Consider the following 10,000-nt stretch of genomic DNA (forward strand, 5'->3'; position numbering starts at 1 on the left):
GGGGTAGGATGAATTTCAATTTGAGAGCATTACATGTATTCTCTCTCTCTCCCTCTTCCCACCCTTTGTTAACTCCCCCGCTTCGCCTCCCTTCTCTACACCAGAGGTGAGATAATGACTCCCAACAACAAGCAGGAGGGAGGAAGTTGGCAGCGCTGTCGCCACATAGCGGAACACCAACGGTTATTATGGCACACGTCTCCTCCCCTCCTATTTATCTGTGAACACACAACAAACACAAACACACTTACAAACCAGTCAGCGCCCGTCGTCCGTTAAACACAGCTTGTTGTTCTAAATTTACTCAACGATGGCGGGGCTCTTGACTTTATGAACAGGAGCAGGCGGGACCAAAGATGTGCTGGGAGGGCTTGGCGGTGGGGGGGGGGGGGGGGGGTCACTTAAGAGTATAGCATTTCCATGACAGCAGATATCGGTCTGATTGGTGATCCAGGGAGCGTCTGTAAATATTGTTACCATCGGTCGTGTTTTTGTGCTAATTTCTTAGAGCCATAAAGGACGGTAAATATAATAATGTCATTTTGCAGCATTTGTATTATTTTGCATTTATACATTCATAATTAATTGTTTTTGCCTTTTCATTTAGGAAGTCATTTACATTTCTTATATTTGTCACTTTTAGAAACATTGGGAACTTTAAAGCAGGTCTGTGTGATTAGCTTCCAGAAAACGTGCAGAAATATCTAAGAAATAAACTCAGCATGGACGTAGAGCCTTACATTCAGAAACTGTGCACGTCTGTTCATTTTTTAATTGAACAGAAAATTAACTTCTAAAGGCTTTTAACCCTTAAATAACTTCAGCTGTGTGTGTGTGTGTGTGTGTGTGTGTGTGTGTGGTGTGTGTGTGTGTGTCTTAAATAAGTTTCCAAGATCGGATTTTAGTTTAGTCTAAATAGGGAGCCTCTAATTGCTGCAGTGGAAACGTATGTGCTCATTTTATCACTTAATGAGCACACACACACACACACACACACACACACACACACACACTCAGCTGCAGTGGTGCGCATTGCACCTCTGAAACCTCCCTAATATCTCTCCTTAGCATACATATCTCTATTTGTGTAGGTGGGGATGCTGATGGGGGGGGGGGGGAGGAGGGGGGGCTTCAAGACAGCAGCAGGTTGACGGAAGACACCGAGGAGGGTGAAAGCAGCAGATGGAGAAAAACCAGCAAGTGACGGGAAAAAAAAGAGCAAGGAGGGAGAGTGAGCAGGGCGGGAAGGGAGCAGATTGAGAGAGAGAGAGAGAGAGAGAGAGAGAGAGAGAGAGAGAGAGAGAGAGAGAGAGAGAGAGAGAGGAGAGAGAGAGAGAGAGAGAGAGAGAGAGAGGGTGAAGAGAACAAGAAGGAGGAGATGGAGAGAGTAAAGAGGGAGGGGGAGGAGGGGGAGTAGAGGCAGAGAGAGTAAAGAGGTTTTATTCAGAGGCAGAAGTTTGAGCTCTACGTCTCACACACAGCAGCCGGGAGAGATCGCATCACGAACAGGTGAGACAAGTCCTCTTCTTCTTCTTTTTTTTGGTATGACGCATTTTTTTTGGGCATTTTGTTTTAGCAGCATGGAGATTCAGAGAAACAGAGTGAAAGGGAGTGAAGTTGAGTGTGGAGTGTGCAGGCATGCAGCGGTAAACACCGGAGCATTCACTCGGAGGGTTTTCGTTGCTTCCTGACGGATGAGTCCGGGACGTCGCTGCCTTGCTCCAGTGCAGGAGGATCATTCTCCGGTTCAACTCCCAACGATAAAAGGCTGCAAGTGCACGCTGTCACATTAATGGACTCTGTCATAAGTGTTGCATGCTGTGCGAGCGCTGCTGGAAAAAGCGCTGTGGTGTCTGTGTCCGTTCAGCAGTCGAGCCGCGTCGGAGCGCCATGCATTATTTATCTGCACTGATCTCCAGAAAACAGCGATACCTCTGTGGGAGGAATGCATGCACTGTAATGTATTCACAGTGTTAATATCATGTGATAGCTGGGCTGATATAATGCGCTGTGTGAGAGGAGACCTGCATCTTTTATACGTGCAGCATGTGCCACACTTGCCTCCTCTTGTTTGTAGCTCACAGGGTGAAGCAGCGTGGCTGGAACAGTGTGTATGGATATCCTATGGTTTATTCATTGCCATTGTTCACGAGGGAGGTAGCAGAGAGCTCCACAGGGTGAGGAGGAGGTGAATGTGGCTTGTGGTGATGAAATCTTCCTTGTCTTAAGATGGTCTTTCCACCCTGTGGCAGATGATCCTTTTGTCTGCAGATAGAGTTATCTTCATCTCCATCGGTCTGCTGCAGGCTGCAGATGCATCATCTTACTCAGTGTGCACATTACACGTTGCTAAGAGGGGAATGTGCCTGTGTTATTTACAGCATCTGTGTGTCATTGTGCACCTGAACCCAGCTGCTTAGCTCCTGCAGAGGGGAGCGCACACACACAGAAAGAAGTCACTTACAGGACACACACATGCAAAGGAACACTCAAATAAACCTTTAAGCTCGCTGATTCAGAGGAGACTGTATCAGTCTTCAAATTGGATTTTCAGAGTTTGGAGGAAAAACACAAAAACATTTATAGAAGTCTTCACACCTCTGTTACAGTTTCCTCTCGTTTTCTTTGCCAACAGTAAATGTTTTTTTTTTGTACGTCTGAACAAAACTTTGTCGAGTGTCGTTTCTGTTGATCATCTCAAACAGAAGGTAGAATCATGCAACTCAGAAACCTCCTGGATCGTGTCATGGATGTGTTAGCTCTTCTTTTTTTACTCACCTTCCCAACATCTCATCATCACACAGACACAGAGCTGTGACCCAAATCTCTGAGTTCCCCTGAAAAAAAAGAAAAAGAGAAAAGGATCCGTCTCTCGTTTCATCTCTCACTGGAACTCATGTTTAAGTTTTAAATAGTTTCACTACAAAGACTGACTGATCTGCTCGTTGCTGATGCACCGGTGACAGGCGGCGTTTCTCCGTCTTCTGAGGGGATTTTTTTGGACTGAACCCGTTGGATGAAGTTAATTTGAACATTTTCTCCTCTGCCTTTTTAAAGAGTGAATAACTCGGCCTCAGACTTTTCATGCTGAAATTATTTTTTCCCAAGTCCCGGCACGTATCCCACACAGACTCCCTTCTGCCTCGTGCAGAGCTCTGAATTAGAGGCTCAGTTTCACACACTTAATTCCATTAACACATAGAGCGCAGAGCGATTCCACGGCGAGGTCCTGATGCAGTGCAGCTGCGACTTTAACTAATGCTGGATGCTTTGCTGTTTGTTTAAACCCTCACCAGAGGAAAGGGAAAATAACGCTGACACCCATAACCTATAATTAGCATGATCTCATTAAAGCGAGACCGATTAGATTTTTTAGATAATTATCTCATAATTACAGGACAGGGAAGTCGTGATTAACCAGAAAGTCACCCAAAACATTCATTTTGCACAGTTATTACAGTGTAATCTTGTTTATATTTGAAGCCAATATCCAGTAAATACATAATCAAGATCAACTAAATTCATCACGTTCCAAGAAACCTGCATTCAGAGTGAAATCACGGCCTTTTCTTTATCAACCAGGAGACGATGGAGACGGACGGTGTGCACGTGTGGAAGCGTTCTTTATGATGCAGCTGCAGTCAGAGTGAAAGAGTTCAAATCTGAATCAAGTATAACATGTGAGTTATAGATTTGTTTGTGTACATGGAAGTGAAGGGAAGGAAAAAAAAACATGTTGTAGTAAAGAACTCAATATGGATTTTGTTGTTGTTGTTGTCCTGCAGCGCAAATCAAAATAACTCCAATTTTAAAAAGATTCAGAAACTGAGCTGGTGCAGAGATCTCCAAACTGAAATCGATCTTCTCTACGTTCTCGGACACCCAGAGTGGAGCCTCGCTTCTTTTTCCGAGAAGACTCCGGAGCGAGGCAGGCGGCGGGCAGCAGCTAATTGCGTGAACGACCTTCTCTCTCAGTCAGTCGAGGACAGCAGCGGTTTGATCAGAGAAAGCGCCAAACAACAGTCGTGAAGCACCGCGCGCAAAAACAAGATGAATATTTTAACTGAATAATCATTTCTCAGCTGCGAGGAAGAAAACCCCCCCCACGTCTTTTAGGAATGATCTTTTTTCCAAGAGCGAGGAGACGAACAGAAGAGACGCAGTGAGAAACTGGATGTTTTTTAACCTTTGCTGTAAAGTCACCTGTTTGCTTGAATGTAGGCCGTTTGTATAGCTGCTGTCGAATACACCTCTGCAAACAACCAGCAGAAATCTCCAAGCAGATGGAGCTCTGTTTAGTTCTGAGCCTGTATGTCTTCTAACTACAACACTGAGCCTACACACAGCCGCCTGCAGGCGGGGGGCATTAAAGCAGCGAGCGCAGCTGTGAGGAAGGAGGAAATAAACTCAAGACTGTTTTTAAAGCGTTGACTCGAACACCTCCAGGTTTGGATTTGTGCGAGTGTCTGATATAAATAAACTCCGAGCAGAGAAACATGACAGGCACTGCAGCAGGGGATGACTTTGACTTACTGAGGGAGTCGGGCTGATAATCCCTCTGTTGCATCACTTATCTGTCTCCTGCAACACCCTGGAAAGCTTGCAAAAATATGAAACGTACATTTTACCCCCTTGAGACTAATCCCTGACCCCCCCCCCCCCCCCCCCCAACACCCCCCTTTCACCAAATCTTCAACTCCTTGTCCCAGACTTTTAGGGCACGATTTCTTGTCAACTTTTGGCTGGACTTCAGTGAAAAATGTTTGAGATTAATTTGCCGATTTTTAAAGGTGGGAAGCTTCCGGGTGTTTTCTGCACATTCAAATCTCCATGGCAGCAGAGAGTGCAAATATAGCACGACACATTAGACCGTAACGGCCACAATTACAGAAGTACAGTGAGGAGATGGCAGGTGCTGTTTGTTGCAGCGTGTCGACACAGATTTGAGATGATTTTTAAAACACGGTTTGATCGCATGAAGAGAGTCAACGGCAGGAAATCAACATAAAAGACGTAGATTAAGATGACGATACGTCTGCATTGTCCCCCGAGTTTTTAAAATCATAAGAGGGGGAAACCACAGAAAAAATAAATTAATTGAATTAACAAAAAGTTTAGAAGTAAACAGCTTTAACTCCATTATCTACGCAGCTGCTATAAGATGATATCCGTTCACTGTGTGCTTGTTTACATCCGTGTTGTAGAGCAGGCTCATTAACCGGAGCAACGTTAAGTCAAAGGATCAAACGATCAGCACGTGGCAGTTTGAGCAAAACATTCAAATTGGCATCGAGGGAACGAGTGTGGACGAGCGAGGGGGACGGCGTTTAACCGTGCTGTCGACTAGCTTAACATGGTGACATTTAGCGGCGCTGCAAAAAGCTCTTGATTGAGTCGATCCGGTGTGATTCATTGCATTCAGCAGAGCTCGTTCACACTTTATAATTAGTTAGTGAAGGAACACCTACGGTTAATCACGCAGGCAGAGGAGTTATTTTGGAGCCACAAAGATAAAAGCAGATTATTTGCATGCATGGTAAAGTGGATTAAAGATGAGTAAGTGGATAAATCTGTGACTGTTCCTCCTCTGCTCCATTTCTGGATATCCGTGTGAGGGTGAAATGGCGGCTGTGAAAACGTGTCCTTTCTAATCCCAGGAGGGTTTTCACTGAGTTTTCGATTGCATGAAGTTGTTTGGTCTGTCATCCAGCAGACCAAAGAAAACGCTGCAGAAATAGGAAAGGTTGTTTTTTTTAACCCACCACCTCCCTCTCACATTTGAATCCCAAACAAGCTGCTTACGTGACTGACATTTGTGTATTTCTTCAGTATCAGACACATAATGAGCTCAGCGTGCTGCCTCTCTCGCGTCTCGACTGTCACTCGCAGATCGAATCCTGCGAAGACATCAGGTTGCTGCCAGAGCTGCTACTCTTCCCTCATCTCTCTCTCTCTCTCTCTCTCTCTCTCTCTGTGCGGCCGTTTCAGGTGGATTGGCAGGAGTGAGCGAGCACTCTCTTTGTACTCAGATTTGTGGCGGGGGAGAGAGAGACGTTTGCAGGACGGATTAGAGTTCAGAGAAATGTGTCCCCTCTGTTGTGCGCTTCAGTTGACAAGACTACACCTCACAATCGTCCTCTCTCTCTTTTGTGTTCCTTCTCTCCATCCATCCATCCATCCGTCCATCCGGTCCCCAGGCGGGTCCTGCGTGTCTACAGCTGAGCAGGCAGCTGACAGCACAGTGACAAGTGTCAAGGGAGGGAGGGTGGCTAATGAGAGGGACAGCAGCAGCAGGGGTCTGTAAGTGCACCTCCAGATCACAGCCGCCCCCCCCCCCTCCCCCTCCCCTCCCACCAACCATCTTTGATACATGTCCCAAGTGACCAGGACTCTCTATCTTCTGCTTGTACCAGGGAGGTGGGAGAGGGGGCTCATTAGTCACCCTCTCCTTATTCTGTGTGTCCTTGCGATGGGAGGAGGAGGAGGAGGAGGAAGAGGAGGAGGAGGAGGAGGAGGAAGAGGAGGAGGAGGAGGAGGAGGAAGAGGGCTGTCAGACAAGGCATGGATCAGAAAGCTAAAAGCAGCAACAAGAGGCTCTCTGATAACGAGAAGGAAAGTCAGGATTAAATTGTTTATTTTACTGAAGTGACCGATCTGGTTCAATATGTTCTGTCATGCCTGAGTTCATATGAAACACCGACAGAACTGTGCTGTGAGACTGCAGGAGAGAAACGATCATTTAGAAAATAGCAAAACAAAATGTAGCTCAGGAAGCTTTAAGGCTCCCAGGACGACTCAAACAAACCTGACAGGCTCGTGCAGCTCAGCAGGTCGTCAACACACTGATCCTGATAGTAGCTGCTGACACCAGTGTGTGTGTGTGTGTGTGTGTGTGTGTGTGTGTGTGTGTGTGTGTGTGTGTGTGTGTGTGTGTGTGTGTGATCATCAGACTGTTCTCCAGATGCATCTGGTCCCTGAATAGTAACTTCAAGCTTGTTAACACTAATAATCGACAGTGTTGGTGTCTCCTCATTTTATCGTTTTCTGATCAAACCACAGGTGTCACGCAAAATTGTTTCGTGATTGGAATCCAAGTCAATCTGCACAATTTCTGTCAGTGTATGAAACACAAAGTATAGAATTCAAACAATAATAATAATATAATATTCATATTTATTGATCCCACCAGAGGAAATTCAGTTTATTGAACATGAACACACACACAGGCTGAGATACACACTCGGTGACGTGCATTAATGGAGAGGGGTCTGCCCATAGCGAGCACTCCAGGGCAGTTTTTAGGGTGTGGTGCCTTGCTCAGAGGTACCTCGGCAGTGCTCAGGCACCTCTCCAGCTACCAAACCAGTTTCCATTCTTGGTCCGTGCCGGGATTTGAACCGGCGACCCTCCGGTTCCCAACACAAGTCCCTACAGACTGAACTCCTGCCGCTCTAATCCTCTCCTTTTCTTCAAACTGCTTCATTTCTGAAGAAGGTTTTCGTCTGCAGATCCTGAAAGCTGGCCTCAAAAAAAATCCTCGTATAGTGAAGCTTTTTTTTTTTTAATGTATAAATGAAAAACTTTGAGGACACAGAGAGGTATTTTAGGAAGGACTCGAGGGACTCGCTGTCAGATCTCCTGCTCAGACTCCTCTGGGCTTACACCTGCCACACGATATGAAACGTGCAATCCCAAAGTCAGTGCACTCTAAAGACTGTTCTCCTTCCATACCTGGGAGCTTCAGTGTTCAGACTTTTATTTCCCCTCTTAAGTCCACACATGCTGATAATGGATATAATGGTAACAAAGGGCTGAGCACTTTGATGTCCACTCTCCTTTAAAGTGCACGTTTTGATATTGACTCCCAGACGGAGGTGTGAACTTTTACATCCAGCTTCCCCTCAGAAGCCGGAGCTTTTGATTCCGCCCTCCCAGCAGGTACTGTAGGAGCTCGACTCAGAGGGCTGCAGAACCCCCCCCCCCCCCCCCCACACACACACACTCACCCTCCAACCTTCGTGTGAAAGCACAGCAGCAGGATCGATCGCTGTGCAAACCTTCTCGAGTATTTCAGGGCCTTCTCATGCAGATGCATCTTCTGTGTTTTGTATCAAATGGACGGAAGGAAGTGAGCGAGCGAGAGAGAGAGAGAGTAGTGTGTTTTGTGTTTTTCTAATAAGCCCTGGAGGGTTTGTGAGGAATCAGTCACCCAGCTGACTGAAGGATCCAGGTAAAGAAAATATTGATTTCCATTCTTTCCAAACTGCAGCGCTCGATAGATGTGAAAGACCACTGAAGTCTACTGGGAGGAGGGGTGGGTGTGTGTGTGTGTGTGTGTGTGTGTGTGTGTGTGTGTGTGTGTGTGTGTGTGTGTGTGTGTGTGTGTGTGTGTGTGTGTGTGTGTGTGTGTGTGTGTGTGTGTGTGTGTGTGTGTGTGTGTGCGTGCGTGCGTGCGTGCGTGCGTGCGTGCGTGCGTGCTTACTATATGTGTCCCACAGTGTACTGGTCCCTATCGACTTCAGTCAGTGGTGAATGATGCTGCTTTAAATGAGCTACAGTTTCACACTGCTAGCTTAGCGCTGCTCTGACGCGGACAGAACAAAATCACGAGCGTGTCGAGAAGAGTTTCAGCGTGCTGCTTTGATCGTGGTTGCTTCGTGTGAGGTCCAAATCCGACATGTTTAATGCAGGTAACTCTTCAGTGTGTTATTGGATAAGTGCTTTTACTCATATCATTTATCTTTGTACACACTTTGTATACGCTGCTTCTTGTGTATTCTACGTATCGGTCCGCTTCATCACTGCCATGTTGTTTCTATTTGTAGCTTTTAGCGATGTTGGAATTTGTTTTTCCAGGAAGCCTTGTGGCTAACTCTGCTATATTTACAGACCTCTAAACATTGTCCCTGTAGGATAAATAAAGAAATATCACGACGGGTCTTTAGTCTCGTCTTGTGCAAAATCGTGTTGTTCAGTGGCGTGACTGATAACGAGCGGCAAACAGGAAGCTGCAAACTAGCAAGGAACGTTCAGTTCACCTGAAGGGTGGAAAATGGAAAGGATGGAAAAATGGTTAACAGCGGTTTCTGCTGCCCTAGAAATAGCTAGCTATAAACTCAGTGGGGAAATCCCCAGGAGGCAATCGTTATCTTCTGGATATGAATTTAGCAGTCGGTCTACTTTCTAACCACCAGTCAAGGTCATGAGCTGTGTTTGGCCACTACAAGGTTACAAGTGGTCCTAATGAGAGTCTGTGCTCAGTCTTAAAGAGAGATAGTGAGGAGCAGAGCCGCTCAGGTGGTTGGGACACCTGATTAGGATTTTCTTGTTGCTTTCAACAGGCAGTCCTGAAGGAGACCCAGAGTCTCATCTGGCTCCTCAAAATCCTCCGAGACGAGCGAGACAAAAAAAAGATGCACAGCTCGCTAACTGGCTGCATTCTTTAGATTTATTTAATTGAACTGTCGGGGAATCAGTCAAATAAATGTGTAGAGGAAAACCACATTTCCATTTGCTTCATTCACTCAGGAAGTTTAGTGTTGATTGTAATCCATCCAGGAGTTGTTTGGATATTTCAGTCGAAGAGGCAGAGGGAGGATTTCATCGTTCACAGTGAGGCCCCTCCAGATGTTTTAAGGCTTTTAAAAACATCACCTGCACAGATGCTCAGTGGTCACGCGGGGAGAGATCCACCGCAGAGGAGACAGATGAACACTCTCTCCCAGTCACAGTTACCTCGCTCTTTCATTACTGTTGCTATCACAACAGTGTCAGTTTTGCTGCATAATACAGATCGAGGTCAGAGGAGAAATTGCTGAAATGCCTTTTGGAAGAAAAAAAAACCCAACGTGATCACAACCCAATGAGGTGGTAGGATGCTCGGGGGAGGAACACAGCGGTTTGAAAATGCAGAGCAGTCTGTGTTTTTTTTCCCCCCCCTTCTTCTGTATTTTAGAACATTTGACCAAAAACAAAAAATAATGTTGTGCTTTTCATGCTG

The 10,000-nt window shown here is 46.0% G+C and overlaps 1 protein-coding gene across 1 annotated transcript in view; it reads left to right on the forward strand.

The window, feature by feature from the left end:
- Positions 1-1,389: 1,389 nt before the first annotated feature.
- c1qtnf4 (C1q and TNF related 4) overlaps positions 1,390-10,000 on the forward strand; it is a 21,181-nt gene continuing 12,570 nt past the window's right edge. Inside the window, exon 1 of the mRNA XM_079339291.1 lies at positions 1,390-1,509. The gene's annotated coding sequence lies outside the window, so the exon portion shown is untranslated. The remainder of the gene's footprint in view (positions 1,510-10,000) is intronic.

The sequence above is a fragment of the Symphodus melops genome (genome assembly GCF_947650265.1).
Source record: "Symphodus melops genome assembly, chromosome: 3".
Taxonomy (NCBI): Eukaryota; Metazoa; Chordata; class Actinopteri; order Labriformes; family Labridae; genus Symphodus; species Symphodus melops.